This window comes from Oryctolagus cuniculus, chromosome 15, assembly GCF_964237555.1.
Source record: "Oryctolagus cuniculus chromosome 15, mOryCun1.1, whole genome shotgun sequence".
In the NCBI taxonomy this organism is placed as follows: domain Eukaryota; kingdom Metazoa; phylum Chordata; class Mammalia; order Lagomorpha; family Leporidae; genus Oryctolagus; species Oryctolagus cuniculus.
This window is the reverse complement of record NC_091446.1, coordinates 53,508,604-53,518,454: the sequence shown is the minus strand read 5'-3', so window position 1 is coordinate 53,518,454 and position 9,851 is coordinate 53,508,604.

Sequence of the window (9,851 nt, the reverse complement as noted above, 5' to 3'; positions counted from 1 at the left end):
AAAGGCAGACAAAGAAATCAATGGACAGCGTCTTGAAAATGTGACATAAATTATCCTTGAGTTAATAATTTACTAGTTTATAGAGCCAAGGGACATAAAGCAAAATCCCAGTGTAAGTGAAATAAACTATGTGTACACATAAATAATTCATATTTTAATTAAAATTGCCTATGGGACATCAGGATATTCCAAAATCATTTTGACCAACACATACTTTTATCAGCTACAAAAATATAAAAGACTCACCCAACATAACTTTGCAGGGTTTTTGAAGGTCCCCAAACATAGGTCACATGCTTTCAGTCTATGCCTTGTTCTATAATTAGCTCGTGGTGTCAAGAGGAGGCAATGCACACTGAACAGCAGGTACACAGCCAGTTTTGCTGCATGAAGCATAATGGGGATTTCAGATTTAACACACTAATACTTGTTTTATTATCAGAGTCAATTGTCCATGCATCTTAGGATTCATGTTGTGTGCATTGGTTAAGTCATGTTTCTTTCATTAGCAGAAGCAATTAATGTACATTCAGCCTTTTAAGTACTATCTCTTTATGTTTTCTCCTTGTGTAATTCAGTTTGCAATGATTAAAATAATTTTTCAATGGAGATGCCACAGCTTAATGAAAAAATATACAGCACTAATGTAAGAAGCATTTGTAAACATTTTTAGGAGGTTATTGTTTGTTGTTACACAACACTGTGGCAGATGGCTGTGAAAAGTAGCTCCAACTCCACAACCAGCAGCAAAACAGACCTCAGGGGACTAAGGTAAACGCTTGGAAGAAAGAGATTTTACTCTTTCAGAAGAGAATTTAACATCATGTCAGAAACAGCTTTTTGTCTGCCTTCTGGTTTGTCAAGTTAAGGACCAAATTTTAGCCAGTGTTTATAATTAGTTGATTCGGTCTTATCAAGCCTTCCAACCACTGAGCATTTACCTTGTGGCTGGGCCCTAGGCTAAATCCCTTATACACAGCTTCTTATTCAATAATAACTGAGAAACTGAGATGTGATAGGATGAAATAACTTTCCTCAAGAGTTTCACTGATAGTTAATCAAGGGGCTGAGATGCAACCCATAGCCTGTTTCCTTTTATGACCCACTAGAGTGGTCAATGAGTCAGGCTGCATGGGTTTGTGTCCATGCTTCCTACATATTAGTCATGGTGCTTTGAGCAAATTTCCTAAGTTCTCTGGGCCTCAGTTCTTCATGCATAAAAATGGACAAAAAAATTGAAATTAAGCTCATAGTGTGGCTGTATTGATTAAATACATTAACATGTGCCAAATGCTTAGAAGCATGTCTGGTGTATGGCAAGTGTTCAAATAAGCTTGTGCTATTGTTATTACTATCTCTATGCTATTACAGTCTATCTTGGGTTGCATGTTTGTCTGTTTCAGAACTAACTGTTTCTTTGTTTTAAGAAAGATATGATGCTATTATGATGCTATTAGTAAATGAACATGTGTGTAAATGGTCCTAGAGATGATTGTTTCACACTTGTTATATGGCAGAATCCATGATTAATTAACTTTCTATCTTTCCCAGTTTAACAAGTGATTAGCCTATTTAATGTACATGGACAATAATTTCAATAAATATATTTTCTAATTATGTTTTACTTCCATGGGCATGATGTGATAATTCAGTCTTTAGCAGCTAGATGCATGTGATTAGACAAAGTAGCTCAGATATTGAGGACATTGTGCAATGTTTCTTTTATATCTTCAGTATAAAATAGATTTATGGTGACTGACTACATTCCTTACTCAGGCTAGTTGGTTTCTGAAAACAAATTCTGGTACTTCTCACTCTGCATAACAATGTTCCCCCTGATTTTTTAGTCAATATACTCCAAATAGTCTGCAAAGACCCAGCTTAAATGTCTCCTCTGAATAAGCCTTCCAGACCAATTCTTCCTTTCCAGATAAAATATTTTCTCCCACATCTAAACTCCTGAGGGCAGAAAAAGTAAATTATGTTACAGTAACTATCCTTTCTTTTTCTAGGTTAGTGAATTTCCAGTTTTCAGCAAGCACATGATTTTTCAGAACATTGTATAAGACACCACATGGCAGATCAAGGTTTGGTGTATATGAAGTAGGCAGAAGTGCTGTACTGCTTCTTGAAAGTATTCTTAAAGAGAGAAGGATATGCCATTCTTCACTCCTTTTCTCTTTTGTCTTGATAGAATAGAGATTTGGTGGCTGATACTTAAATAGTCATTTCCAATCATGAAGTGGAAGTCAAATGTTGATAATGGTAGGAAAACAACAGATAGAAGGAACTTAAGTTCCTTTTAATTGTACAGTTCACCAGGCAGCCTTTTGCATGCTTCCAAAAATTGTTCATGTGAAAAAGAAATGAATTTGTATTTTCTGTCATTTGCATGTGGTTCCAATCCTGATTCATTCAACTCCTGTCACTTTTTTTTTATGATTTATGCCTGTATCTCTTTTCTAGCAGTCACCATATCACATTATATCTAACACTGATTTCAGCTGTTGTTCTACTAAATGTGGTTTTTAAAAACAAGGACTGTTCATTAAATACTCAAAGTGATGCTAAGTTCTTAGTAGCTTTTGCATAAATGCCTGCGGTATAAAGATACCCAGAATCAGAGAATATTTTGGAAGACACTAAAAATACAGGTTCTATTGTCACCAAAGTATGACAATCTTTTTCATGCACAGATTTGAAATGCACAACAGAAAAGAGACAAAGTGATTTGTCAAAAGTATTGTGCCTATTTCATTGTTCTTATTCCAAATAACTTTGTTATAGTTAAGAGATTGAATTTTCTTGCTTCAGGACAATTTGCTTGAGAGTTGCAGCAGGAAATCACATATATTTGGCTGGAAAACCCTTTCGTCTAAGAAGATCATCCTTTTTGAGTATAAATGTTTAAGAGTGACCAGTAGCTGGAAAGGGTGGAAATGGTTATGGCATTGTTACATGTTGTTTACATCTGACCCCAGGTAATAAGATGTAAAAATTATGAGAATTGGTTTGTGTACTAGGTTTAACCATTTGTTATGTATTTCTATATTTAAAGTTATTATCTAAGATATATAAAATTTTCTAGAGGTTCAATGAAGTAGAGAATACTTATCACTTGAAATAAACATTTTATATTACTATGAACCATAGGGTTTAAACAAGAAGAACAGTAAACTTCAGGGTTGAAAAGTAATGTATTAGCACAAGATAATACTTCTGAGGACATAGAATTCTGAGAGCTTTTTTTAAGAAGAAAGCAATCAACTTAGAGGAAATAGAATGTGTTGGGCATGAGGGTCTTAATGATTTATCCATTCTCTGCTGTGATCCCGTGACTCTTTGGTAAAGCCACACATTCTGAAATTGCTATGTGAACTCTGCAAAAGGCACTACTTCAATGGGAATTCAAAACTTAACTCTAATATGAAGCAGTCAATTCAGTTAAATTTCCATCGCTGACATCATGAAGCTCTTCATAAGGTTTTAAGTAGAACAGAAAGAATCTCCTCCAAATGAACCTAATTGAACCTAGTGAACCTAATTTGCCTACTTGAAAGGGGAAAAATTATTGGTGGCAAAATTTTTAAGATATAAGCATTGCACTGATTTGGCTTTAATTTTTGAATGGCAAACAAATGTGTCATGTACCTTTTCTCAAACCCCACTTAGCCAGTAGTGAGAATCTTTTCATGCCACTTCCTCTGAACCAGGGTTCATCCAAAGGGTAAAGAAAGTAGAATTATTTTGTTTGCAAGACCCACTAGATGAAATGCCCTTATTGTTTTTCTGAGACATAAGACACACTGGAAAACCTAGGTACTTCTTATGTGAGAGTCACTTAACACATCGTTCACCCTAAGGTTGAATGTCCTAGTTGACCATGAATTGGCCAGTTGAAACAGCAGTTTTCTAGTACTACAAGGCCACACAAAAGCACAGTTAGTACTGTTCCACTCTAAACATTTACCTATTGAAAAGAGATATTTACCCATGGAAGTCAATGCAAATGTCATTGAAACAACACAACCAGAGATATAATTATCAAAACAATTGGGCATAACTGAACCATTATAAGATCAGATCAGATTCCTTATCAGAATCATTCATTGCTGAAGTTGCTTCCACAGTGGTAAAATATTGACCATCAGCAAAGAAGGAAGAAAGTAATGAAAGCAGAGAAGGAGAAAGAAAACATATCTTTAGAAATATGTCATAACCCCTTGATTTTTTTAAATGTTCATTTCCAATTTTACTTTTTTAACTTTTATTTAATAAATATAAAATTCCAAAGTTCAACTATTGGATTAGAGCGGCTTTTCCCCCCCATAACCACCCTCCCAGCCACAACCATCACAAGTCCCACTCCCTCTCCCACCCCATTCTTCATCAAGATTCATTTTCAATTATATTTATATACAGAAGATTGATTTAGTATATACTAAGTAAAGATTTCAACAGTTTGCACCCACACAGAAACACAAAGTATAAAGTACTGTTTGAGTACTAGTTATAGCATTAATTCACATACTACAACACATTAAGGACAGAGATCCTACATGGGGAGTAAGTGCACAGTGACTCCTATTGTTGATTTAACAATTGACACTCTTATTTATGGTGTCGGTAATCACCCGAGGCTCTTGTCATGAGCTGCCAAGGCTATGGAGGCCTTCTGAGTTCGCCGGCTCCGATCTTATTTAGACAGGGCCATAGTCAAAGTGGAAGTTCTCTCCTCCCTTCAGAGAAAGGTACCTCCTTCTTTGATGACCCATGCTTTCCGCTTGGATCACACTCACAGAGATCTTTCATTTAGGTCATTTGTTTTTTTTTGCCAGAGTGTCTTGGCTTTCCATGCCTAAAATACTCTCATGGGCTCTTCAGCCAGATCTGAATGCCTTAAGGGCTGATTCTGAGGCCAGAGTGCTGATTAGGACATCTGCCATTCTATGAGTCTGCTGTGTATCCCGCTTCCCATGTTGGATTGTTCTCTCCTTTTTAATTCTATCAGTTAGTATTAGCAGGCACTAGTCTTGTTTATGTGATCCCTTTGACACTTAATCCTATCTTTATGAACTGAAACTGATCACTTTAACAAGTAAGATGGCATTGGTACATGCCACCTTGATGGGATTGAATTGGAATCCCCTGGCACATTTCTAACTCTATCATTAGGGGTAAGTTCAATTGAGCATGTGTTGAACTGTATATTTCCTCCCTCTCTTATTCCCACTCTTATATTTAACAGGGATCACTTTTCAGTTAAATTTAAACACATAAAAATAATTGTGTGTTAATTACAGAGTTCAACCAATGGTATTAAGTAGAACAAAAAAAAACTAAAAAGAAGAAAGTAGTAAGTTGTTTCTCAACAGTCAAGACAATGGCTGATCAAGTCATTGTTTCTCATAGTCTCCATTTCACTTCTACAGGTTTCTTTTTAGGTGTTCAGTTAGCTGTCACTGATCAGGAAGAACATATGATATTTAACCCTCTGGGACTGGCTTATTTCACTCAGCATGATGTGTTCCAGATTCCTCCATTTTGTTGCAAATGACCAGATTTCATTGTTTTTTTACTGCTGTATAGTATTCTATAGAGTACATGTCCCATAATTTCTTTATCCAGTCTTCTGTTGATGGGCATTTAGGTTGATTCCAGGTCTTAGCTATTGTGAATTGAGCTGCAATAAACATTGACGTACAGACAGCTCCTTTATTTGCCAATTTAATTTCCTTTGAGCAAATTCCAAGGAGTGGGATGGCTGGGTTGTATGTTAGGGTTATATTCAGGTTTCTTGGGAATCTCCAAACTGACTTCCATAGTGGCTTTACCAGTTTGCATTCCCACCAACAGTCGGCTAGTGTCCCTTTTTCCCCACATCCTCACCAGCATCTGTTGTTGGTAGATTTCTGTATGTAAGCCATTCTAACCGGGGTAAGGTGAAACCTCATTGTGGTTTTGATTTCCATTTCCCTGATGGCTAGTGATCCTGAACATTTTTTCATGTGTCTATTGTCCATTTGGATTTCCTCTTTTGAAAAATGTCTATTGAGGTCCTTGGCCCATCTCTTAAGTGGGTTGTTTGTTTTGTTATGTGGAGTTTCTTGATCTCTTTGTAAATTCTGGTTATTAATCCTTTATCAGTTGCATAGTTTGCAAATATTTTTTCCCATTCTGTTGATTGCCTCTTCACTTTCTTGACTGTTTCTTTTGCAGTACAGAAACTTCTCAATTTGATGTAATCCCAATTGTTAATTTTGGCTTTGACTCCCTGTGCCTCTGGGGTCTTTTCCAAGAAGTCTTTGCCTGTGCCTATATCTTGCAGGGTTTCTCTGATGTTCTCTAATAATTTGATGGTGTCGGGTCACAGATTTAGATATTTAATCCATGTTGAGTGGATTTTTGTGTAAGGTTTAAGGCAGGGATCTTGCTTCATGCTTCTGCATGTGGAAATCCAGTTTTCCCAGCACCATTTGTTGAACAGACTGTCCTTGCTCCAGGAATTGGTTTTAGATCCTTGATCATTTATAAGTTGGCTGTAGATGATTGGATTGAATTCTGGTGTTTCTATTCTGTTTCATTGGTCTATCCATCTGTTTCTGTACCAGTACCATGCTGTTTTGATTATAACTGCCCTGTAGTATGTCCTGAAATCTATAACCCCTTGATTTTAAGGACTATGACCAGAAAAATCTTTTTTAGAATAAATCAGAATTGCTAAAGATGTAGTTCACCTTTGCATCCTCTGGGAACATGCATCATCACCATTGTCATTGGCATTTATCTCAGCAAAGATCTGAGGACTTAGGGACCACAGATTTTTGTCTGTGGCTCTGTCCATCCCTGGATTCTTGACGCTCAGCATGTCTTTTCTTTTTCTATTGTTTATACTTTTGTCTTCTCAATCATTTGAGAGACATAGGAGGGGAAGCAAAAGAAGGGTAGGAAGAGGAAGAGCAATATTTTCAGCACAAAGATACAGCATTCATTTATTATCAGAGTTTTCCACTTTTTCCTCTATCTTGGAGGGCTGGGGGCAAAAAGTACTGAAACAGGGATCATTTTCAGCAGCAGCTGCACTGAAATACTACAAATTACAAGTACAAAGTGTTAGAGTGTGCTGGGTCACAAAGACTGACAGAGCTATGGGTAGAACCAAACTCCTGGTATGCTATCTTCCATTAAAATACTAGACCAGTTTTGGCAACCACAAGCCCAGAAACATTTGTGCAACCAACCAACCAAATGCTGTCATTCCATACTGAAACCACAGCCAAAACCACAGCTTTCAAATATGTAACCAATCTGAACTAAGACAGAAGCTCAAGGGCTATTTCTACTCAACTGATCCAAAAGTCTCACCGGGATATTTTTGACTGATGATAAAGCCTGAAAAAGTTTATAAAGGAAACTTTAAGGGAAATCTGGAATTGGTGGGAAATCATTTTGTATCAAATGAAATAAAAGAAAATTTCTAGAAATTGCATGACTTCTTTTCATGAGATAAATCCAAAACTGTTTTGACAACGAATTATTTCATATTTAATTGATGAAATATACTTACCAAAATCATTCCCACTCACTCTCCTTTTTAAACCCATAATGTATAGTTATGAAGTTATTGAGCCTTTGGGTTTTTAATACTCATAATTTGGTAACTACATCTGAACTGTGTTAATACATAAATTAGAACAGTGGTCCTTGAGTCTAGAAGAATTTTTTTCATCTGTTGATTTTTAAGAATTTTAATGATAGTCATAACTGATAAGAAAACAGCTTTGGCTGGCGCCACAGCTCATTAAGCTAATCCTCCGCCTGCGGCGCTGGCACCCCAGGTTCTAGTCCCGGTAGGGGCGCTGGATTCTGTCCCAGTTGCTCCTCTTCCAATCCAGCTCTTTGCTGTGGCCTGGGAAGGCAGTGGAGGATGGCCCAGGTCCTTGGGCCCTGCACCTGCATGGGAGACCAAGAGGAAGCACCTGGCTCCTGGCTTGAGCTTGGCGCAGTGCGCCGGCCGCAACACATGGGCCATAGCGGCCACTTGGGAGGTGAACCAACGGAAAAAGGAAGACCTTTATCTCTGTCTCTCTCTCACACTGTCTAACTCTGCCTGTCAAAAAAAAAAAAAAAGAGAGAGAGAGAGAGAAGAAAACAGCTTCAACATTGAAAAACTGACTGATCGCTCCTAAAGTTTTATGTTTTTGAGAAGCATTGGGCTCTATGTTGTTGAGTGATAAATTTTGAATTTCTAAATATGTCTTTCTTTTTTTAAAAAAAAATATTGATTTATTTTTTGAAAGTCAGAGTTACACAGAGAGAGAAGGAGAGGCAGAGAGAGAGAGAGAGAGAGAGAGATATTCCATCTGCTGGTTCATTCCCCAGATAGCTGCAATGGCCTGAGCTGCGCCGATCAGAAGCCAGGAGCCAGGAACTTCTTCCTGGTATCCCACAGGGATGCAGGAGTCCAAGGAATTGGGCCATCTTACACTGCTTTTTCAGGCCATAGCATAAAGCTGGATCGGAAGTGGAGCTGCCAGGACTCGAACCAGCATCCATATGGGATGCCAGCACTTCAGGGCACCGCAGGAGGCAGCTTTACCAGCCACGCCACAGCGCCAGCCCCTAAATATGTCTGTTTGGAAAGGATTCCCCTTCTTCCCTGCAACCTTGCTTTAAAAAAAAAAAAAAAAAAAAGCTTATGGAAATTCATTCATTTGGGTTATAAAGGTCCAAATTGGGTTTATTTGATAATTTTTGATTATTTGTTTACTCTGGCAATAATTTAAAAATCTGTAGTCTAAGCTGGCTCCCCAGATTCTATCTCCCTGGTGTACAAGACTTGAAAAAACCCCTGACTACCTTTAAGTATTAGCAGAACAGGACCTATGAAATGATAGACTATCCAACTCTTGATTGAGAAACTGACAGGTAACTTTGAGTTCATCAAAAGAGAGATTATCTGGGTGGACCTGACCTAATTAGAGGACTCTTTAAAAGGAGATGGAAGATCAGAGGGACATTCTTCTGCTGGCCTGAAAGAAAAAAGACTGCCAAAATTTGAAAGGAAGATTGCTTCTAGAGGCTGAAAGCTCTCCCCAGCCAACATGTAGCAAGGAAACAGGAACCTTGGTCACACAGCTGCACAGAAACAAACCTGCCAACAACTAGAGAACTTGCAGAGACTCCAAATCTTGGACACTTGATTACAACATGGTGACAGTATGACCAGAAGACTTGAGTGCTGGTGTCGTGGCACAGCAGGTTAAACCACCACCTACAACACTGGCATCCCACATAAGTGTTGGTTCAAGTCCCGGCTGCTCCTCTTCCAATCCAGCTACCTGCTAACACACTTGGGAAATCAGTGGAAAGATGGCCCCTGTGCTTGCGCCCCTGCCACCCATGTGGGAGAGCTGACTTGTAGTTCCAGCCTCCTGGCTTCAACATGGCCCAGACCTGGCCATTGCAGTCATTTGGGGGGTAAATCAGTGAGTACAAGACCACCCCCCCATAATGCTGCCTTTCAAATAAACTCTTAAAAACTAAAAAATATTTAAAAAAACAGAGCAAAAGAGCCATCTAACTTGTGTCCAGTCACCTGTTCTCTGGAAACTGAAAAAATAAATTTTCATTGTTACAAGACACTAAATTTTTGGTGAACTATTAGGGCAGCAATAGAAAACTAATACGTTAACAAGTATATGGAAAAGTTAATCACTCAACAACAGACTCTGTTACCTGACCCCTTAGTATATGGCATTACTTCATATTGTTGAAAACAAAAGCAAAGGTTAAATACCATCTTCCTCCATTGCTCAAGTCTAACATCTGGCTTCACTGCTCAGGAAAAT